This window comes from Poecilia latipinna, unplaced genomic scaffold (genome assembly GCF_001443285.1).
Source record: "Poecilia latipinna isolate Pla-1442-1.1 unplaced genomic scaffold, P_latipinna-1.0 Scaffold277, whole genome shotgun sequence".
Lineage (NCBI taxonomy): Eukaryota > Metazoa > Chordata > Actinopteri > Cyprinodontiformes > Poeciliidae > Poecilia > Poecilia latipinna.
The window spans coordinates 122,677-139,057 of record NW_015112893.1 but is presented as its reverse complement, the minus strand read 5'-3'; the positions used below and the strand labels follow the sequence as shown (position 1 = coordinate 139,057).

At 36.6% G+C, this 16,381-nt stretch overlaps 1 protein-coding gene and 1 long non-coding RNA gene across 2 annotated transcripts in view; one reads left to right on the top strand and one right to left on the bottom strand.

Annotated features, from left to right (window-relative positions):
- Positions 1–16,381, bottom strand: part of LOC106948178 (leucine-rich repeat-containing protein 4C-like) — a 141,571-nt gene that overhangs the window by 98,874 nt on the left and 26,316 nt on the right. The window lies entirely within an intron of this gene.
- LOC106948179 (uncharacterized) overlaps positions 10,919–16,381 on the top strand; it is a 15,522-nt gene continuing 10,059 nt past the window's right edge. Inside the window, exon 1 of the long non-coding RNA XR_001425125.1 lies at positions 10,919–10,930. This is a non-coding gene — a long non-coding RNA (uncharacterized LOC106948179). The remainder of the gene's footprint in view (positions 10,931–16,381) is intronic.

Here is a 16,381-nt window from a genome sequence, read left to right as displayed (position 1 = left end):
AAAAAAAAAAAAAAAAAAAAAAAAAAAAAAAAAAAAAAAAAAAAAAAAAAAAACATATGATGAGAAATAATACGGAAATGAAGCATTTTGTGGCTGTCGTACTAAAATTTAAAGGAATGATTTAGGAAAATTATTATCTCATTATCTTACAAATGTCACTAGAAAATATTTTCGCCAGAAAATATAATCAATAATCATTCCTTTATCTCTTGTAAGGAAACAAATACAGTAACCTTACCTCAGGCGGTGGAGTACAAGTACTTTGGTGTCTTGTTCAGTATTGATTGCAGGAGGGAGCAGAAGACAGATAAAGGGATTGGGGGATAATCAGCAGCAATGCTGGCGCTGCTCTGATCTGTCATGGCGAAGAAAGTGCATAGCCAAAAAGCAAAGTCCTCCAGCTACAGCCTAGACTCGGCTCCCAACCCTGATACTCAAGTCTCTCTGTCCTGCATGTTTTAGGTGTCTCCTTGAACTAGGTGGCATGCAGAGAAGGCAAAGCAATATTTATTGTCACAACATAAAGCTTGATTCTACAGAACACGATAGCAAGACGATGATGTCTACAGAGGATTTTCTCTTGCCATCAAAATATCCTTAATCCTTAGAAAGGAATTTGCAAAATATCCCAAATATCTCTGAAAAGTTTCCACATGTTTTTTTTGCCTTTTGATGATTTTTCTGATATTTAATGTACTTACACATATTTATGCAGGTTATTCTTTTGTTTCGATTTAATTAAAAATGCAAACATTTAACCACCGAAACTAAAAGCACATAAACGTTGTAGTAAACAGTGTGCACAAGGCAGAAAGAACGTGAAATTGATCTTTCTTTTCTTATTTAGATCATCTCTCCCAGCTTGATCTCCATGTTTCAAAACAGCTGCTTTTATGCAGAACATTTATGCTGACTAAGCACAAATTATGGCTTTGCGCTTCATTTTAAGCTATTTTCGTTCAGCCAAATGCTGCAGATGTGCTCTATTTAAAAAGAACAGACCTGTTTGACTGCGAATGTCATCGACTTGGTTCCTCTTTGATTTCATGACGTGAATTTCAAGACCAAACAGCAACAACAACGATAGTAACACGTATATAGTACTATTACTAGTACTAACGATAAAAATAGGTAATGATGCATGATGGCAGTCATTATTGCCATCATGCAGCAAGACGGTTTAAATACCAGCCTGGGATCTTTCTGCATGAAGTTTGCATATTTTCCCCATGCATGTTCTTTACAAGTACCCGCGCTTCGGCACACTGTCCAAAAACATGACTCTTTGAGTAATTAGTCTCTCTTAAATGACCTTAGGTATAATTGTGTAAGTGCAATCGTACCTACGGTATGATTAACCTGTCCAGGGCACAACCTGTCTTTGGCCCAGTGAAGGCTGGAGATAGGCCCCATGCTCTCTGCGATCCCACAATAGTCTAGAGCACGTCCCAGGTTACGCTTTTTAAAAAGAATCATTTTATAATTCACTCTGCTGTTACATGGTAAAGTAAAACATTGTGAATTCAGAAAGGTAGGTTTTAAATAAAAACTCTAAAAGAAGACCATAATTGTGCACGTCTGCATTTGATTAAACAGACTGCAGTCAGTTAGATAAAGAACACAAACCACACAAAGAAAGAGTACAAAGCAACAGATTTAGCATGCCATCCTTCCCGGAACAAAACGAAAAGGGGAATCTGTTAACTGTGGTCTGTGATTTTTTTTCCACAATGTCAGTGTTCTAGAATTTTAACCAATTGCTTGTTTCCCTGTAGTGCTGCATAACAGTACCTAATCTGTGTATTTCATGTAAAACTTCACTATGGAAATGTTATTGAGAAATGTTTCAGCACCAGCATGAGCTTATAAGTGAACAGAGCGGGTTGAGGCGGTAGGAATCATTCTTTTCCATACCGTGCGAAATCAGCATGTTTTTACTAAACATGCTGATTTTCTTCTTTTTGCTGCGAATATGTACAGTGCTTTCTGTGATTGCACGAGACATTCACAATTCACTAAATATTCTAATAATGAATGGATCATGGATTGTTCGTGCCTAGTTACCACCAGCTCAGATTCCAATTTGTCAGCATTGTAGATGCTACAGAAACATACGGTAATGGTTGCGGACTTGGTGAAAGTCGCCTGCTGACTCAAACTGTAACAAATGTCAACCATGTCATTTCACAATATTTTACAATTACTGTTAATTTGCATGTAAGGTACTCGAGGAGCACTAACATTTTTCAAGACATCTCCATTTACACATATTTCCACAAAGCACACAACTACACACATCACCACATGTCTATATATATATATATATATATATATATATATATATATATATATATATATATATTTTTTTTTTTTTTTTTTTTTTCTTTTTCTATTTTAACACTTCAAAGTTTGTAGTAGACACATCTAAAGCACAAAGGTACCAATAACCAGGGTTGACAAACACTGGGCTATACAACATAGTATTTCTGCTACCAGTAATGCTATGAAAATTAAAAATCAAATTTAAAATTAACATTCTCCAATCCCTTGAATTTAATTTTTAGATTTTTTTGGCACCTGGGCTGCACAGTGGCGCAGTTGGTAGAGCTGTTGCCTTGCAGCAAGAAGGTTGTGGGTTCAATTCCCGGCCCCAGTCTTTCTGCATGGAGTTTGCATGTTCTCCCTGTGCATGCATGGGTTCTCTCCAGGTGCTCCGTCTTCCTCCCACTGTCCAAAAACATGACTGTCAGGTTAATTGGTTTCTCTAAATTCTCCCTAGGTGTGAGTGTGTGTGTATCCTGTCTGTCTCTGTTGCCCTGTGACAGACTGGCGACCTGTCCAGGGTGAACCCCACCTCTCGCTTGGAACGTTAGCTGGATGTAGGCACCAGCAACCTGCCTGACCCCAGTAAGGGACAAGGGTGTACATAAGATGGATGTATGGATTTTTTGGCACCTTTATTTCCAGTTACTAGATGGGAAATGGGTAAAAAGAGAGAAGACCTGCAGCAAAGCTCTCAAAGTCAGGAATTGAAGCCTAGACGGTCACAAAGAGGTTATTTTATTTCACACTCTTTTGGTATTTTTGTTTTCCTATTTCACTTCAAAACCTCAACACATTTTTTAAGCTTAATTGATTAAAAGAAATCTTATTCGTGCTGACAAGAAAGTCTAAGACAAAAGAAAAAATCACTCTGGGGGCTTTTTTTAGAGACACTTTGCATATGGATGTCCGTCACTATTTCCGGATTTGTAATAATAGCAGTACGTATGGCGGGAGGAATGGTCGGGAAAAGAATGGTAACAAGACTAAAAAATGCTGGGGGGGTTTCAGTCAGAGGGAGCATGTGCTCGTTCCAAAATGAATTTCATCTCATATACACATGTAAATCTCGTCAGTCCTCAACTCTCTCTTGGTGGGAAAAGCAGTTCAGAGAGACAGCTGGGATAAATCAATGGGTAGGGCCCTGATGTAGCCTGTGTGGGCTAGGACAGGGATGAAGTCACTGCAAGCAGCCTCTCTGCCTTTAATGATGTGCAGTGAGCCAGTGGAGGCGTGTAAATCTGCAGCTGGCATCTCATTCTCTGCAGCCTCTATTCTTACCAACCTTTGAGATATCTCTGTCAAAGTCACCTCTGTGCACCTGTTACAGGTTCAAGTGCAACAATTCCCCCAGTGGGTAAAGGACAAAGGGAGAGAACCTACCAGAAAGAGAGAAGACTACGCCGCAAGTTTTACTTTACTCAAATTCAGAAGAAAATACCAGCAATCTTCAACTTGCAAGTGGGAATATTGCTATCATTAACATTATCAATACTGTAAACAATTACAATACAGATTTTCAAAAAAGGTTGGGGTTTTTTCTGCTTTTTTTTAATAGAACACATGAATGTATGAAATAGAATACTAGTTATCTAGTTTTAAATGCTGATTAATGGGTATGGGCCATTCGTCATTTGATAAATTCCAGTAAGTAAAACTACATCGTTTTACTTAAAACTGCTATAAAGGAACATGCTGGGAAGCAAAAAATGTGCACAAAGCAGCGAATCTTTTTTGCTACTGGATGTCAGGAATTCTTATAGCCTTGACATACTCAATTAATCTTTGGCAGGTATGTTTACCAAGGAGAATGCTAGCAAAATTCACTGAATGTCCAGTATGAGTGGTTTGGTCATTTTCATTCCCAAATAAAGCTCATGCAATGTAATCTCTTGAACTGAAATTGTATGTAGGAAAATTGCCTCTTTCTCGAATAAACATCAACTGGAAAACTGAGTAACACTGGCGAAAAATAAAGTAGAAGATTGTACGTTTTGCTCTGCATATATATTTATGTTTTTTTTGGTTATTTAATAGGTATTATTAAAAACATTTTAAAGGGGGTGTTTTGCCTTTTTTGAGCTTTACATTACGTTATAATGTAATTCCCTCATCAAAAACATATGTGGAGTTTGCTTTGATTCTTTATACGTTTGAGAAATCCTTGGATGTCCCAAATGCTCACTGTCACAAAGCGCCACCTATTTCCATAAAGTCCCTATTTGGAGCTGTAGTCTCCAGCCAAGCGTCTGCCTCACAGAGCACCTGTCCCCAAACTTCCCCACTTAGCTCCTCCAGACTAGCAGCAGCAGCAATTAGCTTAACATACAAACTACTTCTCAGTTCAATGCACCTAAGAACGACTGCAAAAGGCATAATGGATGAACATTGTTGTGAGGACGTGCCGAAGGCGGAATGTCAGAAAGAGGAGGAGCTTCTAAAAGAGAGAGAGAGAGAGAGAGAGAGAGAGACAGAGAGAGGCCCAATTTCAAGGTGCTAAATTACATCAAATTTATTTAACTCATATTTGATACATACTACATTGTTATAACAACTGACACTAAAGGTTACTTGATTATAGTGCCCATTTAAGAAAAAGTGAATCTCCCACACTGATAGGACTATCAGTGATTCAAATAATGTGATTCACATGCATCTGTGTTACATGTGATTTCTGGCCATCTCCATAAACTTTGTTATATTTTGACAAGTCGTTACTGTTTTCTTTATAATCATCAATATTCTGCAGCTGCCATCTGTATGTAATTTTGTGTTATACTCAGAAAAACCCCCACTACTGGACACACTACAAAAAACATCTCTGGTCTACAAACTGTATATGAATCTATCTCTGAATTGTGTTAGAATATAATTAGATTCAATTGATTGGACAAATTATTCTAAGCAAAATTAGTTCATGTACAAGCAAAAGAAGTGAATTAATTTCTAATCAATATTAACTCCCCAACCCTCCCAATTATTTATTCATGTTCTATAACAGGAAAATTTTTGATATTTGGGTCCGATGTCAAATGTTTGCATTTCACATAAATTTTAAATTTACACACTGATTCAAATTGCATGTTGCATAAGACCTTGTTTTGTTGGAAAGCATTACAGATTCACTGAAACTGCAGCACTTAAAAGAAAAATATTAAGTCAAACCTATTTGAAGTATTATGCAGACATTCAATTGCCTATTTCAGTAACCCTGTCTATCACACATGACTTTAGTTTACACTCAGTAGTTGGGTTAAGAGTAGGACACAGGTGAAGCGGCTCAGCCTTGCTTTAATTGAAAATTTGAAAAAAAAAAAATTGAAAAACAAATTAAATTTATTTATGTATTCACAACAGAAAACAGTTGATGTGCAGTGCACTTTATTGTTTTAAGCAAGAAAATGCTGTTGCTGCTTTTAAGGAATGAGCGGTTTGTCAACATCAAGACGGCAACAACCGCCCTAACGGCCCTGAGGCATTACAACACATTAAGTAACGTAACAATTTTAATTACAATCTACTTTTAAAGTCAACGTTCAGTTTTAATAAATAATAACTATCAAAAAGTCCCACAACAGTTTAAATGTTTTGTGACTGTTCTGATTGAAACTCCCTTTATGTTGGGAAATTAAAGCATAGCTGTTCAGCTTTTAAAAGCATTCCTTGTAGTCCAACTTTGTTGTCTTTCTGGTAGGGCTACTTTGCAGAAAAAAAAAAAAAAAATCAGCCAGGCAGTAAGTGAAAGAGACAGTAATTACAAAGCAAATGAAAAGCTGAGCTGATGAAACTTAATGTTAGGAAGCAAGAGAGAGAAAAAAAATATATATTGTGACACAAATATAAATTAAGCAAAAACCAGTAGATAAAGAAGAATGAAACATTAAAGTAGCTGAGAAATGCAAGCAGCAACGGGAGAGTTCAGATGAATAACTGGCTGTTTTAAGTGCAAACATGACAGCCAGAGATGTTTATTAAAGTCAAGTGTCAGATAATTGCATTTTTCTGTGGTTTTGTGACACCAAAAAAGTACTTGCATACTCTAGCCACTTAGAATCACGTCTGAGTAAAAACTTAAATATATAGGTAACATGTTGCACAACAACATATTGTATAAAATGTCAAAACAATGACACAAAGACAAACATAGTGAGATACATGATATTTTTTTGTCTTCATGCCAACACCAGAAGAGCGAGTAGAGCTCGGGTCCAACCAGTTTTGGAGCCTCTTGTCAAAAAATTCAATTGGAGAAAAAAAACAACAGCACAATAGATAAATTCGTAAAAATCCTGCAGCCATATTCTGTCACTGAATGCATCATGTGACATTAGTCAAGGTTCACAATAACAAATGCAAACCTTTCGCACATAGTGAATTGCTACTTTGATATGTAGAACTCTTTGGAAACATTTTCACATTAATTCTCATTAACAAGATTGTTTTCCAGAAAGCCTATGAAGCTGTTCTACCCCACATCAGTCGTCCATGTTGAGAGCGCTTGGTGATCCCTCCACCTTCTTAAACTAGTTAGTGGTTGATTATGGCATGCAAAATACTCATCTACAGAGGGCCACATAAAAAAATATAAACCGGATTTAATCCCCGGGCCTGGACTATGCCATATGTCAATCGCTCTGCAGGAAGTATTATGAAAACGCCCAGCTGTATGTACATTCAGACAGATGTACAGTCAGGGGTAGCAAAACATTGCTGTTTGAAAGTATTGTTAAAAAATTCTAGAGAAAGATTATCATATCCTAAAAATAACAGCTGTCCATGAGAGCTCTTGGACATACTGTATCGTGTATGTATGTATGTATGTATCGTGCTGTATTCTTATAAGCTTAATATGCTTTGTGAACTATTTCACACACAGAACACCTGCCCTCTGGTTTCAATGCTTTGTTTTCAGAGTTGCAAACACAAAAACAGGTAAAAAGCCTAGCATCAATGTGGAAGAAAGCCCCTTCTAATCCCGCTGTTTTTAGCCGCGTGTGCTTATCACAATGCACAGAGCAGGGTTGGTAAACAATGCCACGTATGTCAATTCAAAAGAGAGTCATTGCTTTGCATGCTTCTCTCACTGATGTGCCGTGCCATGCTGGGGTATTGTGCGCTTTCTGCTTCTAGCGAATCTCTTGAAGCTGGGGGTATGTGCAAGGCACGAGATGTGGACTCTCCAAAGAAATACAACATGTCATGGGAAGGACATGCTCAAATATGATGTTAAGGTCATTGGAACCAGTTTTATTATATATTTATTGAATTTTATAGTGGGTTCAAGATGCTAATCTTTGTAAGACAAACAGCAGACAGTTACAAATGTTGGTCTTAAATCTTGGTTATTTTAGTGTTTCTGTTTGAGGTGACACTTCTTCCAACTTTCCACTGTCTAAGGAAAGCCTCCTAGAAAACAATTTACAGGTATTATATTTCCAAAATAATGAGGCTGCTGTCTGTCAGCATTGAGGTTCTGCAGTGGTTTAGACCCTATGTCTCATCATAAATGTATAAGACAAACGGCATTTTATAGTACTTTGATTTGCCATTTGCTTGGTATTGTCTTTCTAAAACAAAAACATTACTATGGCAACCATTATAACATGCAATATTTTTATTTTCTATTTTTTAGGCAACGGTTGACTTAATGATTATTTAGAAATCGTTATCCAAGTTTTTTTTTTTTTTTTTTTTTAAATGCTTTTGCGTTCACAGATAACACTGTGATCTGCAAAAAGTATTTATTACTTCTGTTTAATGTCTGCTTGTTCATATTACCAAGAAAACTGGAAAACTGCACATGCAATACTAGAAAACATTGAGTCAAATGGAAGAATAAGTAGAGGGAGCCTGTCATGACATATGCTTAGGGCAACCACAAAAACTGAAAAGCAACACCACTGCTGATACCAAACACCTCTATCGGTCACTTTTACTGTAATCACCTCGGAGTTAAGCTGACAAACCAGGCAGAGGAAGGAAAAGAAAAAGGCACAGAAGTGACAATAAGTCAGTAAGAGTGAAACATGTGAAGCTAAAGGGAGTGGATTTTAGAAACACATTTCTTGTACAGGTGTGTGTTTTGAGTTGTGTTGGTTTTGGGAAACACTACTTGAGGCAACAGCGTAATGCTTTGTGACCTTTGTGTCACAGCAGATCAGAGAGATCAGCTTAGAATATCAGTGAAGATGGGAGATTTGCTTTTCTTTTTTTTTATATTCAGCCATAGCTCAAATGTTAGAAACACTAGTATTACCTTTGAATCTTCACAGATGGATTTTTAGCTGTCTCAAGGGAATAACTCTAGTCACAAAATATTACACTCCTCCTTTCCTCAGTTCTGGAAAAAAACACAACAAAACCAAAAAATAATTCAACATTTATACTGGCCTTTGTTGAGTCTTTTATTGTGGTGAGAAAAAAAAAATATTACTACACAAGAATATTCCTTTTACATGCATTACAAAAGAAAGATCTAAACCTGATTTTCTCAATGTCAGCAATATCCAGTGAGAAAAAAAAAAATAATAATTTTGTCAAAAACATACATGGAAATGTCCCTGAAAGCTTGTGGAAACATTACTTCATGTCGGTCGTTTCAATTATTAATCAAACCTTGAGGAAGGTCTGCCAAACCAAATACACCAAACCAAATAGTTTTATGTTCATTCATCCTTTACACCAGAGCAGGTTTTCTTTTTCCAGTGATCACATGCTTTGTTCCTTTGTCCTCCAACTAAATGTAGTTTATCTTTTTCTCCCTCTGACTCCTGGAAGAATCTGTGTCAAACAATCAACATACTTCCAGTTCTCTCTCACATATGTGCTCTGAGTGCTGCACACTTCTGACAGGGGAGAGCAAATGTGAAATTTGTAACTTATCAACAATTTTCTTAGTTTAACCTCACCGTGAAGAATTAGAGCGGCATCTAATTGTATTGTAAAATAGTAAATATGTATTTTCATACTTTTTTTTTTTTTTGCACAATAAAGCTTGAATGTATTTTCCAAGTAACACACTGCTGTGAGTTCGTTAGGAATTTTGAGGACTCAAACACAGATAGGAGGCAGGCAAGATCACTTTGGACAAATGGAAACTGTGGTTGTTGTGTAGAAGAAAAAAAAAAAAGAATATGTCAAAATAGGGAGCAGAAAATAGTCAGAAAACTGACTATTAAAAACTATAAGAGGAGGACGGTGGAACAAAGAAGAAGTGATAAGGGCTCCCTACGACAATGAATCTGTGTATGTAAGCTTGTGCATTCTACTGGTGTGCAAGTCTTATGTGACCCGAGTGTGCACGTGTCACACTTAGTGGCATGCTGGCCTGACTTAGCACCCGACTTCTTCATCCTGACGCAAGGCAGAGTAGGGAGTAGACTGCAGGCAGGTCCAGTATGTGATGGCTGACTTCTTGGTGAGTTTATGAAAAACTAATTTGTGGAATTCTAACTATTAGGACCTGATGCACTATTTCACTATTACCTGCCGAGGACAGTGACTGCCTCTCGGGCTCTGGCTCCTAACCCTGTTTCCAAACCCCCAGAGCACACAGAGGGCACACACTTTAATAATACTCACACCCCTAAGCAGTCAACCGTGGAGCGTGCCATCGGCCTCCTAAAATGCTAGTGGCGGAGTGTAAACTTTATTTGGCGTCACAGTGGCTGGCAAAAACTCTGCTTTTAACTCTCCACCGATCACTTGCATTGCTTTCTGCCTCTAGGAAATTGTGTTTTTCTTTTCCTCCTCTTTTCCTTGTTGTTGCCTTTGTTAATCATGAAATGACATAATCAGTTAGACCATTTAAATAAACACTGACATTTCCTGTTAAACTTGTTGTGTTGCTCATCTTACCCTGAATTGGCTTCTGATTGGTTGATAAGTCCCTCATCACCCCAGTTAGATAACTAGTACAGGTGTGCCTTTAGTGATGCTCTTCTAGACCTTCATGTGTTTTGAGTTTTCTAAAACATCAAGCAGTTGACCCAGCCAAAGTTAATTAGTCTCGCACTTTCTTTTGATCTATCTGAAATGTCACTACAGCGCAAAATAGCTCATTATGTTAACTTTGTAAGCATACGGATGAAACAACCGGTTGATATAAAAATTGCATTGCCTTTGTTTGCTGGTATTTCATCTGGAATTTCCAAGAAGGAATTTGATATCACTTGAAAGCCTACGCTGTCAGACTCTGAGTGGAAGATAAAAGAAACTCAACACTTGGATTACAAAGCCTGGGTGAACTGACATAATCTTAAAAGGAGTGCATTGCGTTATGCTGTTGTCAGCCCAGTTTTCTTGTCAGTGACTCAGTTATGGATGCAGGGTTGTCCGTATCGACGTTTTATCAGGTGGTATTTTAGAAAAAATAATTACTGACATGCAGTTAATAGACATTTCAAGGACACACAGATGAAAGTATCTGTATAATAATGTCACTTTGACTAAGATGTCCAGTGACATGGAAAACCATCTGCAGAGCTACGACTGCTTGTAATACATTTCATTTTGTTTAGCAATAGTTGCAATACAGCTTAGCCGAGCATTTCTTTAAATATTTACCCCAAATTAACTGCATCTACTCATGAATGGATTGAATTGAATTGTATGTAATAGGAGAGTCCCAATCTGATGTCGACATTGGAAATTGATCTAATATCAGCTGAAAAACGAGATTAAATCGAGCTTCATCTAAAATCTTGGACATGAGCATGCAGAAAAAAAGCATCCCACTCCATTAAAAATAAGAATAATATAAGAATAAAACATTAAGTAGGACAGTCCATATGATCAAAGACATTTTAAAACACATCTGATGAATTCTAAAACTTTTTGAATTTTAGAATCTCAAAGAAAATTTGATTCTTTGTCTTTTTTTTCCCCAACATTGAGCTAAAACTCTTGTGTCATTCTAATTAAACCAAAATCATGCATTATATTGTCTCGTCTCGTCTTATGAGCTGGTTGTACTAAAACACCCTCATTTAACATGTACAAGTGGTTAGAAGGACCTTCTATTTAACCACCTGCACACAAAAACACTGCCATTCTCGGGTTTCCGCCCCTATTTTTAACTAAAATACACCATCTAATATATGACTATTGTCTGTTTATGTTCCACTGCATTTATCACACAGTGAGTACACGTAGCATTAGCACTGCTGTCGTCACAAGGGACCAAACTTATAACCTTCACAGTATTGCGACTTAGCTTAATCAACACACCACATTCATATCCAGCCGAAATACAATGGTTACAAACTGGCTGGAAATGACTTTGCACTTCTTGTAGGAATGTCAGTTCATTGTAATAATGTGACCTGCTTTTGCAAGAGATTCACACATAACATTTTGAATATGCTTTCAAAGGATGACAATAAAAGGTCTCATAGAAAGTGGCTTTTATGTGTGTTGGGTTGAGATGATGCCCTTCTGACTAAAATATTTAGTAGTATTCTAATTTTTCTTTCCGACCACAAAATGTAGTTAGATTAGCGGGTGCTGACAACTATTACTTTTAAATCAAATTTATGGAGCTCGCATGTGGTTTCCTCCATATTTTGTTGTGTAATGTCCTTCAACAGTGGAAAAAGGACAACAAAGACCAGTTGCCTGTCAGAGAACCAATTACAGGAAGCAATAAAGGGATAGAAAACATTCAATAGAAGACATTTTTGGTACCTCTCTCCTCTTGGCAGTCCACTCGTTCTCACTTGCACACAGAAATAGTGAAAGGTAACGCGGAGGTAGTAGTCTATGAGGCTTCCTCTCTGCTTGCTTGCCATTTGTCATTACAATGCTGCAATGTTTACTTTCAGCACACACAAACCGAACATGGTAAAGGGGAGAAACAGCAAGCGACTTGAGTATCGCTGACAAAGCACAACAGGGTCACAGGAAGGCCTGATGTGGAGGAGTCCAATTTCTCAAACAGAAGCCGTCATTCTTAAAAGAGCATCCGTGTACTTTTAAATGGCACAGACTTTATAAAAGCAAATACGTTGCCATCCTCAGTTCATGTGAGATAAATATATTAAAACATTAAGATAATAGTTTCACATTGGAGAGCCTAATTTTTTTAAGTTGAACTTCAATCTATTTCACCTAATTCTACTAGTTTCATTCAATATCTAGAGAAACTAACAATCTATTTTGCTTCATACATACACATTAGTATAAGCTCAATGATTATATTGACTTTCTTTTTAATTTATGAGCAACCATCAGAGTTAATCAGCATAGTTTATCTCAATGTACGTGGTTTCATTTGCAGCAATTGCACGAGTTGTTTAGGTCTAATAAATTCACTTTTTTTGTCAGAGTCAGAGTCGAATTAAACATGCACAGTTAAATTTTTGAAAATATCTGCTTTCCTTTTTTTTTTTTTTTTTTTTCACTGGAACTGTCTGCATAGTTCACCCTTTGGTTCCATGACACTGTAGATATCTTAGCAGACAACAGCTAGGAGTGCATTTGTGAGATTAGTGTGTCAAACATTTAAAAGGATATTACGGTACTCATGCAAAAAGACAGTGTCAGAATAGTTTGCACACACAATGTTTTTCAGTAGTTTCATGTTTCACAGAGCATAAAAGTGGAGATGGAAACACATTTACTGAATAAGTTATTACATAGCAAACTTTCCCTCCTACTAAAATTTCTGAGGTCAATAATCATTTCAAGAACACATGGATGAAAATATCGGTAAACATTTCCCTTTGACTATGATGCCAGTTGACATAAAAACAAAAAAATAAAAAATAAAAATAAAAAAAAAACATTTGTAGAGCTACAATTGCTTGTAATAAATTTCATTTTGTTTAGCAGTAGTCATACAATGCCTTAACTGAATAATTTAAAAGACCAAACCTGCAGTTCATGTAGAGAGAACATTTCGTTTTTGTGAGATGTGTGATCTAGTTTAGTTTGCAACCTCTACATCTTTTTTTATTACGGCCATGTGGAGAGTCAACGTCTGATGAAATTGCGCTTTGTGTAGCCTGGCTGATTCGCTCCAAACCAATAGCTTCACATTTTTGTTATTTCTTTTTTTTGCAAAATTTTAGAAGTCCACTCAATTGGACAATAAGATGGAAACGTGACTTTAAACATATTAACTGAATTAAAGCTGAATTGACTTCTTTATTTTAGGTAATAAAAAATCAATCATTCTTTTGTTGGTGCTTGATTCATTCATGCATGTTTGATTAACTTCTTGAATCTCCTGAGGCATTCATTCAGTGATGCCTAAACGCTTGCTCAAACAAAGTTCCTTCTTGCAGCTGCAGTCTCCAAGTTGAGTTTCTGTCTCACAGAACAGGCTTCCATAATGCCCCTCACCACTCAACTTCACCAGACTAGTGGCAGCACCAATTAGCAAACACCTGGTGGAACTGCAATCCTCCTAAGCTTATCATACAAATAACTTCTAACACTCCTAAGAATTTCAAGGCGTAAAATTGCAAAGTCAAATTTCCTTTAAGTCATGTATGATATATACAGAATTTTTCATAACAACTGAAGTTGTACGTTATAAAATGGCCTTGTGGCTGGGTAATACAAAGTGCAGCCCCTTCAAAATCCTTAGCTCATTAAAAGCCCAGAATTCAAAGCCTTGTACTATCTGAAAGTGCTCACTATGATGCAATATCTAACTTGATCGTCTTTCCTCCCACACAGCAAAACTGTTCGCTCTAAAACAGCGAAATCAGGGATGTGAAGACCTTTATTTCACAAAGGTCAAATCTGACCTCCTTTCATGGGTTTCAGCTAGAGTCCACACACATTGTGTCATAACTCATACTTGCCGCTTGTTGTTTAACATGGGTCAGTTCTGGCCCTCACATAACATGCAATCATTCGCCCTAAGAAACAGTAATGTTGCATTTGGGCCACATTTGATCTTAGCACCCAGAACTGAGCCTGATGTCTCATAGGGGTCCAGAGAATGCCCAAATTTCGGAGGTCATCTGCCAGTCTCTACAAAGAAACCAAAAACAGAGGTCTGTATGTAAAACAGTCTTCATTTAGACATTTGATAGTTTTTTTTTATTGTGCTCTGGATTTTCTTTTTTTTTTTTACAGTTTCTACTATAATTTACTACCACCCCTGTCTTATTTACCAGTATGTCCTTTAATTCATATTAATTAGAAACTAACTTAAGTATGATTCAAGATTTGTAATGTAGTTTGGTCTCCACAGGTTAGTGCCATTCAGCAAAGGATGTCTTAAATTTCGTCTGAGCTTCCAAGAGGTTAAAGTTGTTACGTCAATTAGAAGAATAAAATATGGCACATTTTACCTGTAGCTGTATAACCTTCACATTCATTAAGGCCTGTATTTGAGAGATAAATTTTTTGTCGCCGTTTGCTCTTTCCCGTTGGAATTATTCATCTGAAGCACCGTGTGGTATCATTTTATAACCTCCTCCTCTACGTACCCTGACGTCTGTATCTGTTCCTCTTCCCCCTCTCATCTAATAGCTTAAGCTTTCCCTGAGGCATAGATGGCCAAGTATAATGCTTCGGTGGATAGGCTTATAAGTTGCTGAAGGTCTTTCTTGTCATGGGAACAATATAAAAATGATAAAGATAAAAAAAAAAAAAAAAAATTCAGGGTCTTGATGTATTTCATTTTGTCAAAACCAGCTGACTGCCCTGTATTTGGAGAAGTACTGGTGTATTGTAAAATTGTATAAAGAATTGTCTCTAGTTGTCTTTTTTTATGTTGCATCTTTGGTGTTCTGCCTCAAATGCTAGAGAAAAAAAATAATTATTGTCAGATTCCTTATCAAAATATAGATGTTTATTATCCTCTCTTTATCACCATAATTTTCTTGGCATGTCCTAGTCTTCTCATTTTGGCGTACTCTGTCAGAGAAGTTTCCAAAGAAATTCTAGGGATACCCCAACTTGATAATGGTGATCACTAACTGGATCAAACTCTTTAAAGTGATTTTTTTTCTTTTTCATTTTCATCTGTTATTGCTTCTATAAACTCAATTTTTCTTCATTCTCTGAAGGCAAATTTAAATTCTGCTTAGCAAATATATTCTGACAAATATGTTCGTGGAACAAGGACATAATCCTCCAGCAACACCTAATTTCTTATATAATCGCAAACTAAAAATAGTGCAGCAGATGGAAATGACAAAAAGAAAAAAACAAATTCTCTTACTACTACATTTGCGGTAAGATAAAATGCTGTAGGTGTTATTCAGATGACTCATTTTGCCATAAGAATAGGTACTAAGAACTGTCTCACCAGCTCCTCTACACACAGTAAATGGAGCACTCCAACCCCTTGGTACAGCTTATTAGTTTGTGTTATGTTACAAACTGTTTTGTCTTTGAAGGGCGGATATATTCCCCTTTCTTCATTTTAAATATAAACGTGTCGGAACTGCTACTTCTCAATATAGATGCCTGCTAATCCAGGCTCTGATAGGTAAGGAGGTTGAAATGGGTCAACCTCTCTGCGGACAACGTACATCATATATATATATATATATATAATATTTTATCACCAGGAAGGATTACTCTTTCATATCTTATAAACAGTTTTTATGACTGTTGTTTCCAATGGCAGGGGATACTGTTCTTGGAAGACAGGCAAGAGAATAAAACACTGATGGAAAAATAAAGTGCCATAACGCTCTAGAAAATTATACCAGGTTTTTGTCCATAAGTTTTTTTTTTTTGTTTTTTTTGTTTTTTTTATGAAATAAGATTTTGTGCCTGTAATCTCATGGAATGACATAATATTCAGTCACATGTAATTTTAGATCACGTAATTTTCAGAATGTTGATTACTTTATGAATTGAAATGTTTACATCTACATGCTGAACATAATTTAACTTTGGAGAAGTGGTTTTTTGAGACTTTTCTAAAGTAATTAAAAAGATATTTGCACCAAATATGTATTTGTAGCACCCCACTGCTCTGTCCGCTATTAACTGGGACAAGAACTTAAACTCACTGGTGGGGTGGCTATTTGGGTTCGTTAAGTTCTGGTAGATACCACGCAGGTTTACCTATGTTGAGTAAATCCTTACT